The sequence below is a fragment of the Nipponia nippon genome, unplaced genomic scaffold, assembly GCF_047370975.1.
Source record: "Nipponia nippon isolate SJK-2023a ecotype South Korea unplaced genomic scaffold, ASM4737097v1 scaffold_17, whole genome shotgun sequence".
Lineage (NCBI taxonomy): Eukaryota > Metazoa > Chordata > Aves > Pelecaniformes > Threskiornithidae > Nipponia > Nipponia nippon.
Window position 1 is genome coordinate 13,090,040 of NW_028262333.1, and position 13,256 is coordinate 13,103,295.

Below are 13,256 nucleotides of genomic sequence, written 5' to 3' on the forward strand. Positions count from 1 at the left end.
AATTTTCTCTACCTTCTCCCTGCCAGCAGCGCAGGGGGATGGGGAATGGGGGTTGGGGTCAGTTCATCACACGTTGTTTCTGCTGCTCCTTCTTCCCCGGGGGAGGACTCCTCACACTCTGCCCCTGCTCCAGTGTGGGTTTCCTCCCACGGGAGACAGTCCTCCATGAACTTCTCCAACGTGAGTCCTTCCCACAGGCTGCAGTTCTTCATGAACTGCTCCAGTGTGGGTCCCTTCCACGGGGTGCAGTCCTTCAGGAACAGACTGCTCCAGCGTGGGTCCCCACGGGGTCACCAGTCCTACCAGCAAACCTGCTCCAGCCTGGGCTCCTCTCCATGGGGCCACAGGTCCTGCCAGGAGCCTGCTCCAGCGCAGGCTTCCCAGCCTCCTTCGGGCATCCACCTGCTCCGGTGTGGGGTCCTCCACAGGCTGCAGGTGGATCTCTGCTCCACCGTGGACCTCCATGGGCTGCCGGGGGACAGCCTGCCTCACCATGGTCTTCACCACGGGCTGCACGGGAATCTCTGCTCTGGCGCCTGGAGCACCTCCTCCCCTCCTTCTTCGCTGACCTTGGTGTCTGCAGAGTTGTTCCTCTCACAGACTGTCACTCCTCTCTCCGGCTGCAATTGTGTAGGTTTCCCCCCGCTTCTTAAATACGTTATCCCAGAGGCACTACCAGCGTCGCTGATGGGCTCAGCCTTGGCCAGTGGCGGGTCCATCTTGGAGCCGGCTGGCATTGGCTCTATCGGACATGGGGGAAGCTTCCAGTAGCTTCTCAGAGAAGCCACCCCTGTAGCCCGCCCACTACCAAAACCTTGCCACTCAAGCCCAATACATGGGGAAAACATTCAAAGCCATTTTCTAAAAAGCAAGATGGAAACCCAAGTCTTTGGGAAACTATATAAATGAGTATATAAACTCATTTATTAGGGATAATTTGGTTACTTTTTTTTTTAAAGCTTTCTTCTAAAGGAGTTTGATGAGCTTTGTCTGTATGCATATTAAATTTGACTATAGGGCACATCAGTATAAAAGCAATGCCAAAATTCTCCCCTTATCCTATCATCAAAAGGCACTGATACATGCAAATGAATAATACTCCTTCTTTTATGGTCAATATCTGTTAAAAATATTAAACCCCTCTCTTGTCCTGCCTTGTCTCATGTTAGTGTCTCATGAGGCAACGCCTTTCCATGTGTTTTGCCAATTTTCCTACTCCCTTTTCAGCAGAATGTCAGAAATAGCATAAACAAAAAAGAACACCAGAAAGGCAACTGCACTTCTGGCTAGCTCAAAGAAGAATGAATCTCTGGAGCGATAAGTGCGTATGGCAGGGAGGGGGAGGATTTCCCTTTGTGGAGGGACAAACGAGCCTTTCAAATATCTTTGGCTGCTCTTATGTTAACACACACTTAGTATTATCCTATAATGATGTGGGGAAAAAAATTGCAAGGCTACAGGGCACACTGAATACATCAAAGACCGAAGAATGGTCATGGAGTGCAGCTTCCCTTTCCCTAAATTATAGGGGTGAAGAAATAGAGCTATTTAGCTTTTCTATCTCGTTTGGACCAGAAAGCCGGATGCCGGCCAGCCCTGCCCTGTTATGAGATAGAGCTGGGCAGGGCATCGGTGAGGGGCTGAGCGAGGGCAGCTCTAAGGAGACATTTTTTTACAGAGGAGATTGACATTCTTGATAGGTCTCCTGTGAAGGAGAGACCCTTGGCTTGCCAGGCACGGGGGAAGAGTGGGGAGAATTTGCCTGAACTCAGGAGGTGTTGCTCTGTGGGTTTGTGTGTGCAGAGATGGGGCAGTCAGGATGGCAGTGGTCCCTCTGCTGTCACGGTGGCTTTTCACACCAAAGTCCTCTCCCACGCGGGGTTAAGGAAAAGGAGGAGTTTCAGGGAGACAAAGGAGGTGGTTTGGGGGGAGATTCATGGGAGGCAGAGTGTGATGTGGACAGAGGCGCAGGCAGGGCTGCCTGTGCTCGAGGCCAGCTCTCTAAGTGGGGACCACACCACTGGGAAGATGTGTGAGCTGCAAAAAACTTCTGTGGGGGCTCCCTGGTTCAGTCAGGAGCTGCATTTAACCTCAAGGCCTCGCACTCATATTTTGCCATGGCCCCCTGCATCTGGTCATATTCCTTGACCCTGAGCTTGTCTTCCTCAGACATCACTCATCGTGATGGGCTGGCGTGGCCATCTTTGGGCTGTGTCAGTTCCGGTCACCCTCACTGGAGCTGTTCTGCTCTCCTTGCTTGGCACTGTGGGACTGCACCTGGTGGGACGCAGGTCCTGGCAAGCATTCTGCCCCATGTCACCCCGTCCATTGCCCTGGGCCACAGCTGAGCCGGACAAACGCGAAGGGTGAGACCACAGAGCCTCCAGCAATTGGCACAGTACAAGGGACGAGACCTGCAGAGGAGCTCATGCGAGGGCAGAGGTGCTGGGGCTGCGCAGCTGGGTGTGTTAGGAGGCAGACGGATGTTTCTTTAAAGCTTCTCTGACATCACCAGTGTTAAAAAGTTTTGAAATACATCTTTGGAAGGAACCAAAGGCAGCTGCTGCAGATGAGAACTGGTCATCATTTGACTGTTGTTCTTTGAACTCTTTCACTCTTCTGCCCCCAGAAGATGCCCTGAGTGATGTGCCTGAGGGGACAGGGCAGCTGGCCAGGGAACGGAGCCCCGGCACCAGGTGGGCTGCCACAGCGAGGGGTACACACACCATGCTGCAGCTGCGAGGCTGCAAGTGCAGCATAAGCAGTGCGAAGAGGCTGCCCAGGTCATGTAAACAGCTGAGCCCAGAGGAACGTCTCTGAAGAAGAAGTTAAACAGAGCCAGTCCCTGCATCTCCTGCTGGCACAAGACCAGGAAGCCAGTGGCAGCCATGGGTCACAGGGGCAAGATGCGAGTCTGGGAGCAGACAGGCCTTTGGTTACTGGCTGTTACTTCTTGTAGCCTTTGTGTGTTGGAGTCTGGCCGAGGCTGAGCTGACCTGGGTGTACTCGACAGTGATGGCAGTCACAGGGAGAGTGGGGCGGGGGACAGTCCCTCAGGAGAGGTGCCACAGGAACCCAACTCCTCCAGCCTCATATGGAGCCCAGATGCAGCATGAAGGCTGACCCAGCTCTGCTGTCCACCAGCACGGGCAGATAACTCCTACCCCCAGTGTCTGAAGTTGGGGGGCACCATTTAAGGTACCAGAATTGGAGGCTCCTTCTGAGCCTTTCCCCTTCTGTCCCTGCTCCCAGCTTGCAAAGCTGGGCCAAGAGCAATCCCAGAGGTGCCACTGGGGCCAGGCACCCATCCTGGCATCCATGCCCAGCACCTTCTGAGCAACTCCAGCCTCTCCAGCTACGGGGGTGCTGACCCACAAAGGCAGGCAGGTAGGGGCTGTGTCGTGGGAAGCCAGGACAGACCGACAGGGGCTCTAAGTTAGAAAACCTTCCTCTTCACAGAGGCCTTTGAGAAGCAGCTGATAAGCTCATCAAGGACAGGGGGCTTTTGCAAAATGCGAGAAACTGCATCTCAGCAGTCATGGAGCAGTGAGCAATCCCACACTAGGATAAAGGAATTGCTTTAAAACCAGCTGGATTTATTTTTAGGGTGTGAAATGGTTGCATGATGCAATTGTATAAAAGAATAGAACAACCAGAAACAGTGCTAAGTACCAAACTTCCCTGCACACCCTTGCTTTTAACCACTGGGAGGCTGAAATGGCAATTAAATGATGTTACTTTGCAGACTATCTGTCTCCTGAAACCTGGAGATGGATGTTGTCTATAAGTGCTCTGACAAGAAGAGTGAGTGACACCAGGCAGTCACTGAGCTCCTGGTTACAGCTGTACTACCTGGAGCTCTGCTGGGAAAAAAGGTAGAGAGAACCTCCCGTAATTTGAGGATTTCTTGTAGCCATTACACAGGAAGTATTTCACCACTTCCAGTTTCCTGACATAATTCCACTGCCCTCTTCCAGCAAGGTGCATTCAATGTTTGTTTTAAGGAAAACTTGCTTTCTTAGTGATACAAATCCCTCACAAACCATCATGCTTTCAATACACTTTCTGCAAAACACGTAGACTTACTCTTTTTGATTTGTGCCTGTGACAGCAATAAGCAAGATGGACAGTACTGGGACGTGGATCCTGCTGCCCCTTGCATCGCACTTAAGGAAACCCATTTTCCAGCATCCATCTAACTGCTCCACACTGCACAGGACTGGGATGCTGCCTAATGACTTTGCATGGTAGCCACTTCCATTAAGAAACTCCTCAATGCCCAAGTCCATACTCAATGCCTGCTACTTATGCAGGCTTCTGTCTGCAGGACAGCATTCATGCCCTACGTCTGCATGATCAGAGTAGCCTTTATCTGGGGTCTGGCATGGCAAAGCAGAGTTAAACACAGCACACAGGAGCTTGGTCTTTGGTATTTGAAAGCCCTGATATTAGTGCTGGTCATTGCAGTTTTACATTGCAATTTATAGTCCTTTTGTTTAGCACCTGCAGAGGTCCCAAACTGATGCTATGCCCTGTACAGTTTCACTGATTACATGTAACAGCTCCTGAACTTTGGTCTTCTCATCCTGAATACCTCTCTTAAATTTTTGGCTGTTGCTGTAGTTCTGCAAATACCAAAGAATAATTTGCCCTGCCCTTTGAGTGGACAAAAGAGCTTTGGTATCTGTGTGACAACTAAGCTTTTGGCAGCAGGAACAACAGCACTAGAAATTAAAAAGAAAAGCAGATTATACAAGACAGGGATTTAAGGGAGCTCAATCTCAAATTCATGCAATTGCCCAAGAGGAGCACTGGTGTCTCACAATCTATTTAAAAGATCTTTCACTAAGCCATGTGCCACGGAAAGAGAATTAGCAATAACCTGTATGACTGCTCATCATTTGCTGATAGAGTCCAATGCTATAAGGATATGGCCTGGGCCAAGGCAGCCAAATTGGATTTTAATTCATTCACATCACCAAACAAGTAACTGCTTGCTGGTTTATAACTGCCCGTCTGCCAGACTTTCTAGTGCAGGCAAGACTAGAAGTGATAGGTATGAAGCAACGAGAGAGCTTCTGGGACTGGCTACAGCCAATCAATCAAGCAAAATCCCTTCTGAGCTAGTTACCTGCAGCAGTGAAGATGGGCAAGAGAATGGGGACTCCAGCTTGAACCTCCATTTGGAAAAGTGCATCTGGAGGAGAACGTGGATGCTCACCTACAAGGATATTTATTGTACACTAACTTTAAGGATCAGTCTCACCTTTTCTATAAAGAAATGCCAACAGACTATGCTGCAAAGAAAAATCTTTTATTTTGTCTGATAAATAGCAGGATGGATGTCAAGCAAACAGTAAGGTCCTTACAGAGTTATCCTTAATTCAAGTTTTTGTGGGAGGTTTTATTAGGACATTACTAGTTTCTATAATTTTAACTTTGTCAAAGAAGGATGTGGCTATTCAGAAACATACAATCCAGTCTGTTGGTACAGGACTTACCAGGGACCAGTGTTTAGGTCATTACTAAAGCAAACAGAAAAATCTCCGCTCATAATTTCCAGAGGGTCAATATTTACAATAAACATAGTCAGCTGCTATCTGCAGAACACTGTTTTCTACTCCAGTGAAAATGAGTTCAAATTCCTCCCCAAATCCTCTAATGATCAATACTTTCAGTATTTAACATTTCTTGTACCAGTGATCTTTTTAACCCTAAATATAGGGTTTCTTAACCAGATATATACATATAGATTTTTTTATTATGTCTATTTTTATTACATATAGATTTTTATTATACATATAGATACAGATTTTTAATATATATACACACAAGTGTGTGTGTGTGTATATATATAAAAATCTATGAAGAGCTGTAAAGCAGATGCTGGTTTAGTAATCAGTTAAAAAATTAGTAAACCATTAGAAACAGGTTTCGTGTTAAATTTAATTTGGGATTTTTCTGAGTTTGCCTCAAATCTACATCTTTATATTCATAAATGGAGGAGGATCTCTCTGATTCTTTTTGCTGCCTTGTAAAAAGGTATCAGAAAACGACCTCTAACAAAAGTCTATCTACTATTACAGAAAGCTTACAGCTCTGTCCACTTGTATCTTGGATAGGGGTTGTCCAGCAGGAACAAAAGGAAAGACCCTTGCCACTGAGTTGGTGGACAGATTAAAAATGTACCTGTTCGCAGGACAAAGTCTTAGATTAAAATGTCCTAAAATAACAAAGGAAGCTAATGATATGCTTTTATAAAGTAAGTCAGCGGCTGATTCCAGTTCCACATATAGACATTTGCAAAAAAGAGAGTCTAATGGGGGAAACATTTAGAATAAATGAAAGGAATGAATGGGAAATGTAAAATGAAAATAGTGAGCTTGTCTGATATGCATTGGATAGTTATAATCCACAGTTTCTAAGAAGGCAAACAAGGGAGCAGCTCAGCTGCAAGCCTGTTCATCTCGGCGGGGTTAAAGAATTCAAGCTCTTACCTAGCCTGGTTTCTTGATGGGAAAACTAAAGCACCATATTTTTGACTCTGGAATTTGCGTTTGAGAACAGCAATATCCCCTGAAGCACAGCTGATATTTTTATTAGTCTTAATCAGACCTATCTCTTCATTCCTCCTCATTCTTTCGAGTTTCCATTGAGCTTGGCAGCAGCTTGCCTTTATAATTTGATCTATTTCTTTCGGTTATAATACTCACCCCATGATTAATTGAAGTCTTGAGTGATAAAATCTAACTCTCAGCTATTTGACTTGAAAATGAGAGCAAAGGTTGTCATGTTTCACTTGTGTAACCTTAACCATTCCTTTCACTCTTGTGCCAAGCAGACATTTTTTGTGACTGACTCTAGACTACCTTCATTTTTCTATCAGTTCATATATCAAAGGAGGCCTCTCATCCCCCAACTTCTGTTTGATTTTTTAAGAGCCAGCCAGTTCTGAAATAAATCCCCACCTCCACACTCTCTTGGGTTTCTACATTAGAAAGCTTCTGCATCTTCTAACTCTGCAGAGAATACTTCACCGCTTGTTGCACTTGCACACAGCCACAGTGCTGCTTTTCAATCTGTGACTCACCATTTTCCCTGGAAACATTATTAGAACAGCCATGTTTAGGGCTGTTTAACAATTTCCAGCTTTTCAGCTGGCTTCACTGAAAACTGGGGCAAATCTAAACTCATGACAGTAAAGAACAAGGAGAACATCACACCCTTAGGGCAACACTGATCACCCTCGTTACTCCTAACTGGAAGAAAATCCAGTGGATTCCAGACTCTTGCTTACATCTTCTTTGGTTCACGTGCTCTTGCCTAGATCTGCTTTAAAAAAGGTTATTTGATTTCTGAAATAACACTAAGCATCATTTCCTTTCATTTCCCTGTAATCAAACGGCAGTGGCAGCAAGACCCAAACTCAGTAGGTAAGACTAGAGGACGGGCTCTTGGTCTGAGTCAGGATGGACAGAAATGTTTGGTGTTAATAGAAGGAGAAACAGAGTCATCAGGTCCGTTGTCTCCATTTTGTCATGCACAAGCAGCTCCAAAGCAGAGCCATTGAGCTGATGCTGGGGAGGGCTGCAGAGCGCTCACGGGCACTTGCCGGTGACGTGGACAGCCTTGGCTTCCCATCCAAAGGGTTTTCTGATATCTACAAAGCCAATATGGACACCACAGGCTGTGTCTCAGGTTCACCCTACACTGCAGGGAGCTCCTGGGAGCAGTCAGCTCAGGTACAAGATAAACATAGATATTCTCATGAAAGAAACCTCCAGTACCTCTCCATAGTGCACACCTTTTGCCTGTTACCAGATGTTTTCGAGCATGCTCAGACTGACAAGAACTAGTGAACCAAAGGAAATTTTCCTCTGTAACCATTAAAATGAGGGAGGGAATGCATACAGCACTGTAACGGTATCTTGGTTTTGTCAGCCACAGCAATGTAAGAAAATGCAGTGTATTCCCACAGAAAACTCTGGCAGACCACCAGGTTAGACCTGCCAAGGTTGTCTTCGCTGGACACAGCTCCACGCAATGGGCTGGAAGTAGGGGTGAGCTGCGGTCCTCCTCTTCATCCTGCTGCCGCATCTGTGCTGTCCCTGGTTACAGCATGGCTCAGCAGCCGTTCACTCCAGTGGGTGAGTAAGTCGTTAGCAAACATTTTGTTCCTGCTGGACTTCAGAGGCCAGGCAGATGCGGGATCACCTCCAGACCCAGCAGCTAATCTTTTCCTAGGAGATGACTACCACAAATACAAGCAGCAGCAAATCCTGTAAACCCTTCACTCCTGGTTGCTTTGCTTCTGGCAACCAGGGATGGCAATCCATTCACCATTCCCAACCAGCTAACGCCAGGCAGCCAGAGCAAGAGAGAGCCTCGGAGGTGCCTGCACCTTTTGGGGCTGTTAGCAAAGGGCTGCCAGGAGCTGAGAGTCCCCATGAGGCAGAGCAATGCTGGAGACACATATCATCCCTGGAGGCAGAGTCAGACCCTTATAAACACAGGGTTTGCTTATTCCCCACCTTCTTTTCTGGCACAGAATGGAGCCTTTTTCTGCAGAAAAGAGGAGGAACTTCAGAGTGACTCTGCAAGGAGGGGAGGGCCAGGCGATTCCAGGAAGGGTGCAGGATGGGGCCACAAACCACACACCCAGTGCAAGTGTTCGGTGCTGGCTTGAGAGGAGAGCCCGGGCTGGGAGGGAGATTTTAATGCATTTTTGCCGCCAGAAGGCAGTGGGGAGCTGCAGATGTGAACAGTGGGTGTTCAGCAGGAACTTCCCCTGGGAGAAACAGCAGAAGGAGCCCCTCCCTCCGCTGTGCCTGGTTATAGTCCTCTTGTTCGGCCCCCTTCGCTGTGCTTAGGAAAGCACAGGGGATTGCAGCTTACCAAGAGAGCCTTGTTGTAATTTTCTTTGGGAAATAAATGTGCATCAGCATTTTTTCTGAATAACAGCTATACGAGACAGGAAAATAAAAATATCAGAATGGAAAGGTGGGGATGGTCTCCAGGAGACAGGATGCACAAGCAGCCATGGGGCAGCAAATGTGTCGGCGGTGCTTTAGTTGGGAGCACTGCAGTCCCCCAGGCACAGCAAGCGGTGTCCTGCCTGCACAGGGAGGGATCCCAGCCTGGGACAAACATGCCAGAGATCTTCTGGCCGCTCCGTGGGGCAGAATGTCTCTGGCTGCACAGGACACCTCTCCACCAGGCATAGTTAAGTCAGGGAACGCCCCAAGTAGTGGAAGGAAACACAGACACCATATGCGGTTCAGGGATTTGAAACCAGCTGGCAAGGCAGCCAGGAGGGAGCACCACTGGCCAGGCCAAGGGGATGTGCAAGGACCAGAGCTGCGGGTGACTGTAGCTTCTGCAGGGCCTCTCGTCGGTTTGTGAGCTTAATTAGAAGCTGGTGTCAGGAAATGGCTCTTCAGTAATTTCCAATTTACACGTAAATATTTTCACCTGATTACCAACAAATTTAAGTTCTAACTGAGAAATGGACATAAATCCTCAGCACACACAGACTTACCTTGCCTCTCCATCTGCTGAAAACTTCTTGGGCTGAGCACAAGCATGGACCACCCCCCGGCATGGACCACTCCCTTGAGCAGGGATTCTCCAGCACTGTTGTTGTTTTCAGAGGGGGAGCTAAATGTGCACAGTCACTCTGCCCTGCTGCTCCAATGTATGACCGAGTGGTTAATAGGGATACAGTGAGTGCACATGAAATCCTTGTTGGCCGGTTGCAGCCACTGTGGCCGCAGTGCAGCTGTGCTGTGACCCTCCCTGCAGGCATGCACTCTCCCTCGCATCTCACGCATTGTGGGGAAGGAGCTGTTTCTAGGAAGGGTTTTACCCTGAGAGGGCTGATTCTCAGGAGCAAGTCTCTCCTGCACGTTACTGACTTACAGAGCTCTTGATTTAAGAGGTTGTAAAGCTCAGTTTTCCACCTGGGCCATCCACCATGCACAAAGACCCACCAAAATGACTGAAATATTTGTCCCCTGTGATCCAGCCTCTTCAGCGCCAGGAGCTGATGGTTGCGAGTGGGAGAGTGGCAGGTCCAGAGAGGTCACTGAGTTAAGTGCTGCTAATTCCTGTTTATTGACTTCAGCAAGTCAGGATTAGGATGGGCCAGGGGTGTGAGGTGGCCTTGTGCTGTTTATGTGGCATGTCAGGAATGCAAATGCCCTACCACGATTTTTGCCTGTTTTTTAAGATGAGAGTGCAGTGGGGAAGGCAGGCAGCTGCCGAGGGGCAGCACTGTGGTGAAGCCAGCTCAGTTACCCGAGGGTTGCATTTGGCCCCAGATGCCTGGCTTCTCATGTGGGGCTGGAGGCGTTTGTGTCCCTGAAGCCAAGGGGTGAGTGGGGTGCGGGTGGGGGGCTCCTGGGGAATCCTGGCCATGGGGCCTTGCCATGCCCTTGAGCAATCACATGTTGGCATAGGAGAAGAGGCTTCCTGCCTTCCTTCCTTCATAGAGCCAGCTGGGAAGTTGTCATGCCCTTCTCTCTCCTAAATAATAAACCCATTTACCTCTTTCCTTTCTTCCTGTGATATTCTACATTTTAGTGGAATTTCAGTTGCCATTAATTGCACCCCATTAGTCTGTCAAAACTTAAGACGTTTGGAAACTTGACCATTGATAACTGAAAATGTTTTTTTGTTCTTCAAAACAAACAAAAGCTTCCTTGGCAAAACAACTGCTTCCAAACAAACAAACGAACAAGCCCTGAAGCAGACAGTGCCGCAGCTGGCCACGTGCAAGGCAGGATGGACTCAAGGGGGGGTTGTGTGTTGCTGTATGGACACTGGTCATAGATGAATTAGCATGGAGCCACTAAGCAGCTGGGGGACAGCAGCTATTGTCAGTCGCTGTTGGCCCTGGCTGATCTGAAATGCGTGAGCTAAAGCGGAAAGACTTTCTGTTTCATTACAGCATTCTCTCTTTTGGCCACGTTGCTAATAACGCTCACAGCCCCTCTCTGTGCCCTGGCTCCTACCGAGCTGTGTGGAATGGGGATTTTGTGCTTTGAAAAAAGTTTTGGGCATTGCTGATGCACTCAGGCCACTGAAGTGGTGGTAGCCTATTGTAATGGCTGGCAGTCTTTAGCTGTGTGGGGGATGCTGTGTTTGCATCTGCAGGGTAATCTGCATTTCCCTACTGAGGGAGTAACTCCTGTTGCGTGTGTTGCAACCATGCTTAGATAAAAATGCTTCAAGTGTGAGACCTGCAGGGAGGACACAATTCTGGGGATATTTGAAGCCCACTCTCCAGCAAGCCTACATCTGATCTGTGAAAGAACTGGTGGAAAGGGGCACAGTGGGAACCAAATGGTGCCCAGCAAACCAGTGCAATGCCTAAGGGAGCCACAAAAGCTGTGTACAACCCATGGAAACCAACAGGATTTCCCTAGCTTATGTCCAGACCAAACTTGCACCTTTTTTCTTGTCTGGGGTAACTCTGAGCTTCTGGGTCCAGAAGTTTTCTGTAAAGTTCCTGTTCCCAGGGGGCACTTCCTAGCTTGTGCGAATGTTATCAGGTCGATGGGTTATCTTCTTCCACCTCAGTACTGTGCCTGTTTCCTCCCATCCATCTGCTTCTGGTTCTCTGTTGCTTTTTCCTTTTTCTACTTATCTGCCTCCTCTTATTACAATTAATATATAACACTGCTTACATTCACGTTTATTAGCTTTGAAAATGGCAGGACTTTATTATCTCCTTTAGACATTTAGCCCCCACCTGTTTTGATAATGTCAGTGTATCTTTTCCCATTCTTTTCTCAAGCGTGCTCTCCAGAGATGTCATTGTAAAGAAATGTGTTTTTCATGAAAAGCGTACCAGGGCGCATGGACATTGCCCCGTGCAGAGATGTGAGCTTGTCTTCCCTCCTGCAGTTCGAAGTCTGAAAGAGCAAAAGTCAGCATCTCCCGCTAGTAATCTGCCTTGACTGCCTGCTATCTGTCAGTGTGGTGTCACTGATGTCCCACAACTCTGACCTGCTTGATTTTCCACTCACTTCTTGCCAGTTTTGCAGAGGAGAATGAGTCTGAAAAGATCTGCTACTAATGTTTGAAATACAGAGAGAGCGCTAGCGATGTGACAATGCCCTGCAGGGATTAAGGAAGGAGGAATTCTTCAGAGATCGAGGTTAGAGGGAATTAAGAATGGAAAGTACCAGCTGAAAGCACAGGAGGTTTCTCTGTCTGGTAACAGTCAGGGAAAGAAAAGTTCCCAAAAATACAATTATTCAAAGCTGTGGTTCACTTATAAACTGGGGATTGCCTCTCACCTCTGAGTTCTGCATATGCAGGCTCTGCCAGCTTCACCACACTGCCCCTTTTCTGCCTTTCCGCAGCATGCTCCCCAAGTGTCTATCAGTAGAATGAGGCAAATTTCCTGTGGCATAAGCCTGAACACACCTAAATGGTTTTACTTGACAATGTCACGTTTGACTGTGTGGTATTTGCCATCCCTCTTTCTTTCATTGCCCCTGCCCTGGCATTCCATAGTCTGGTCTAAAAATATCACCACCTCAGCTGCCAAAGCAGTTAAATCTCTGTGCATGTTTCTTCTGTTCCCTTTATCCGTCTTTATTTTTTTTCTTTCTGGATTATCTCTCTCTCTCGTGTTGATTTTGTATTCCTTTTATCTAAGTTCAAACATCTCAAAAATCACAGTGCAGGATATGCTTTTAGCAGCTTCTATTTTTTTTGTTTTAACTTACACTGTTCTGTTCCCCTCAATGACAAAGCAGCACAGGCAGGAGCAGGCTCCAGGGCTGCCTGCCTGTGCCATGATTCAGCAGGTTGTAAAAGGAAGGAATGTCGTCTTTTTTGGGAAAGGGTGGGAGAGAAAGGGAAGGCACATGTGACAGGCATGTGTGCGTATATTTGACTTCCTGTGCTTGTGTGATTGCAGCAGTGGTATTGTGCTATCCTGTGAGTTATGTTGGAGTTAACAATCTGTTTCAAAAGAGAGGCTTGAAAGATATTCGGTGGAAAACTGCATTTTGCCTAGATTGGGGAGGGAGCCTGCTAAATTATACCGCTTTGTTACCCTTTAAAGTATTCCTCCATGGTGTTTTTAGTTTCTTATTTAAAGCGCTTGGTATCTCCTGTGTTGCCTATTGTTTGTGGCTGTTTCCCTGCCTGTCTGTCTGCATCTTCTGTTCAATCTCTGGGTGTAGCTCAGTCAACAGGGAGGTTTAGGAGCCAGCTTGGTGGCTTTCTGGAAAAATGTGAGC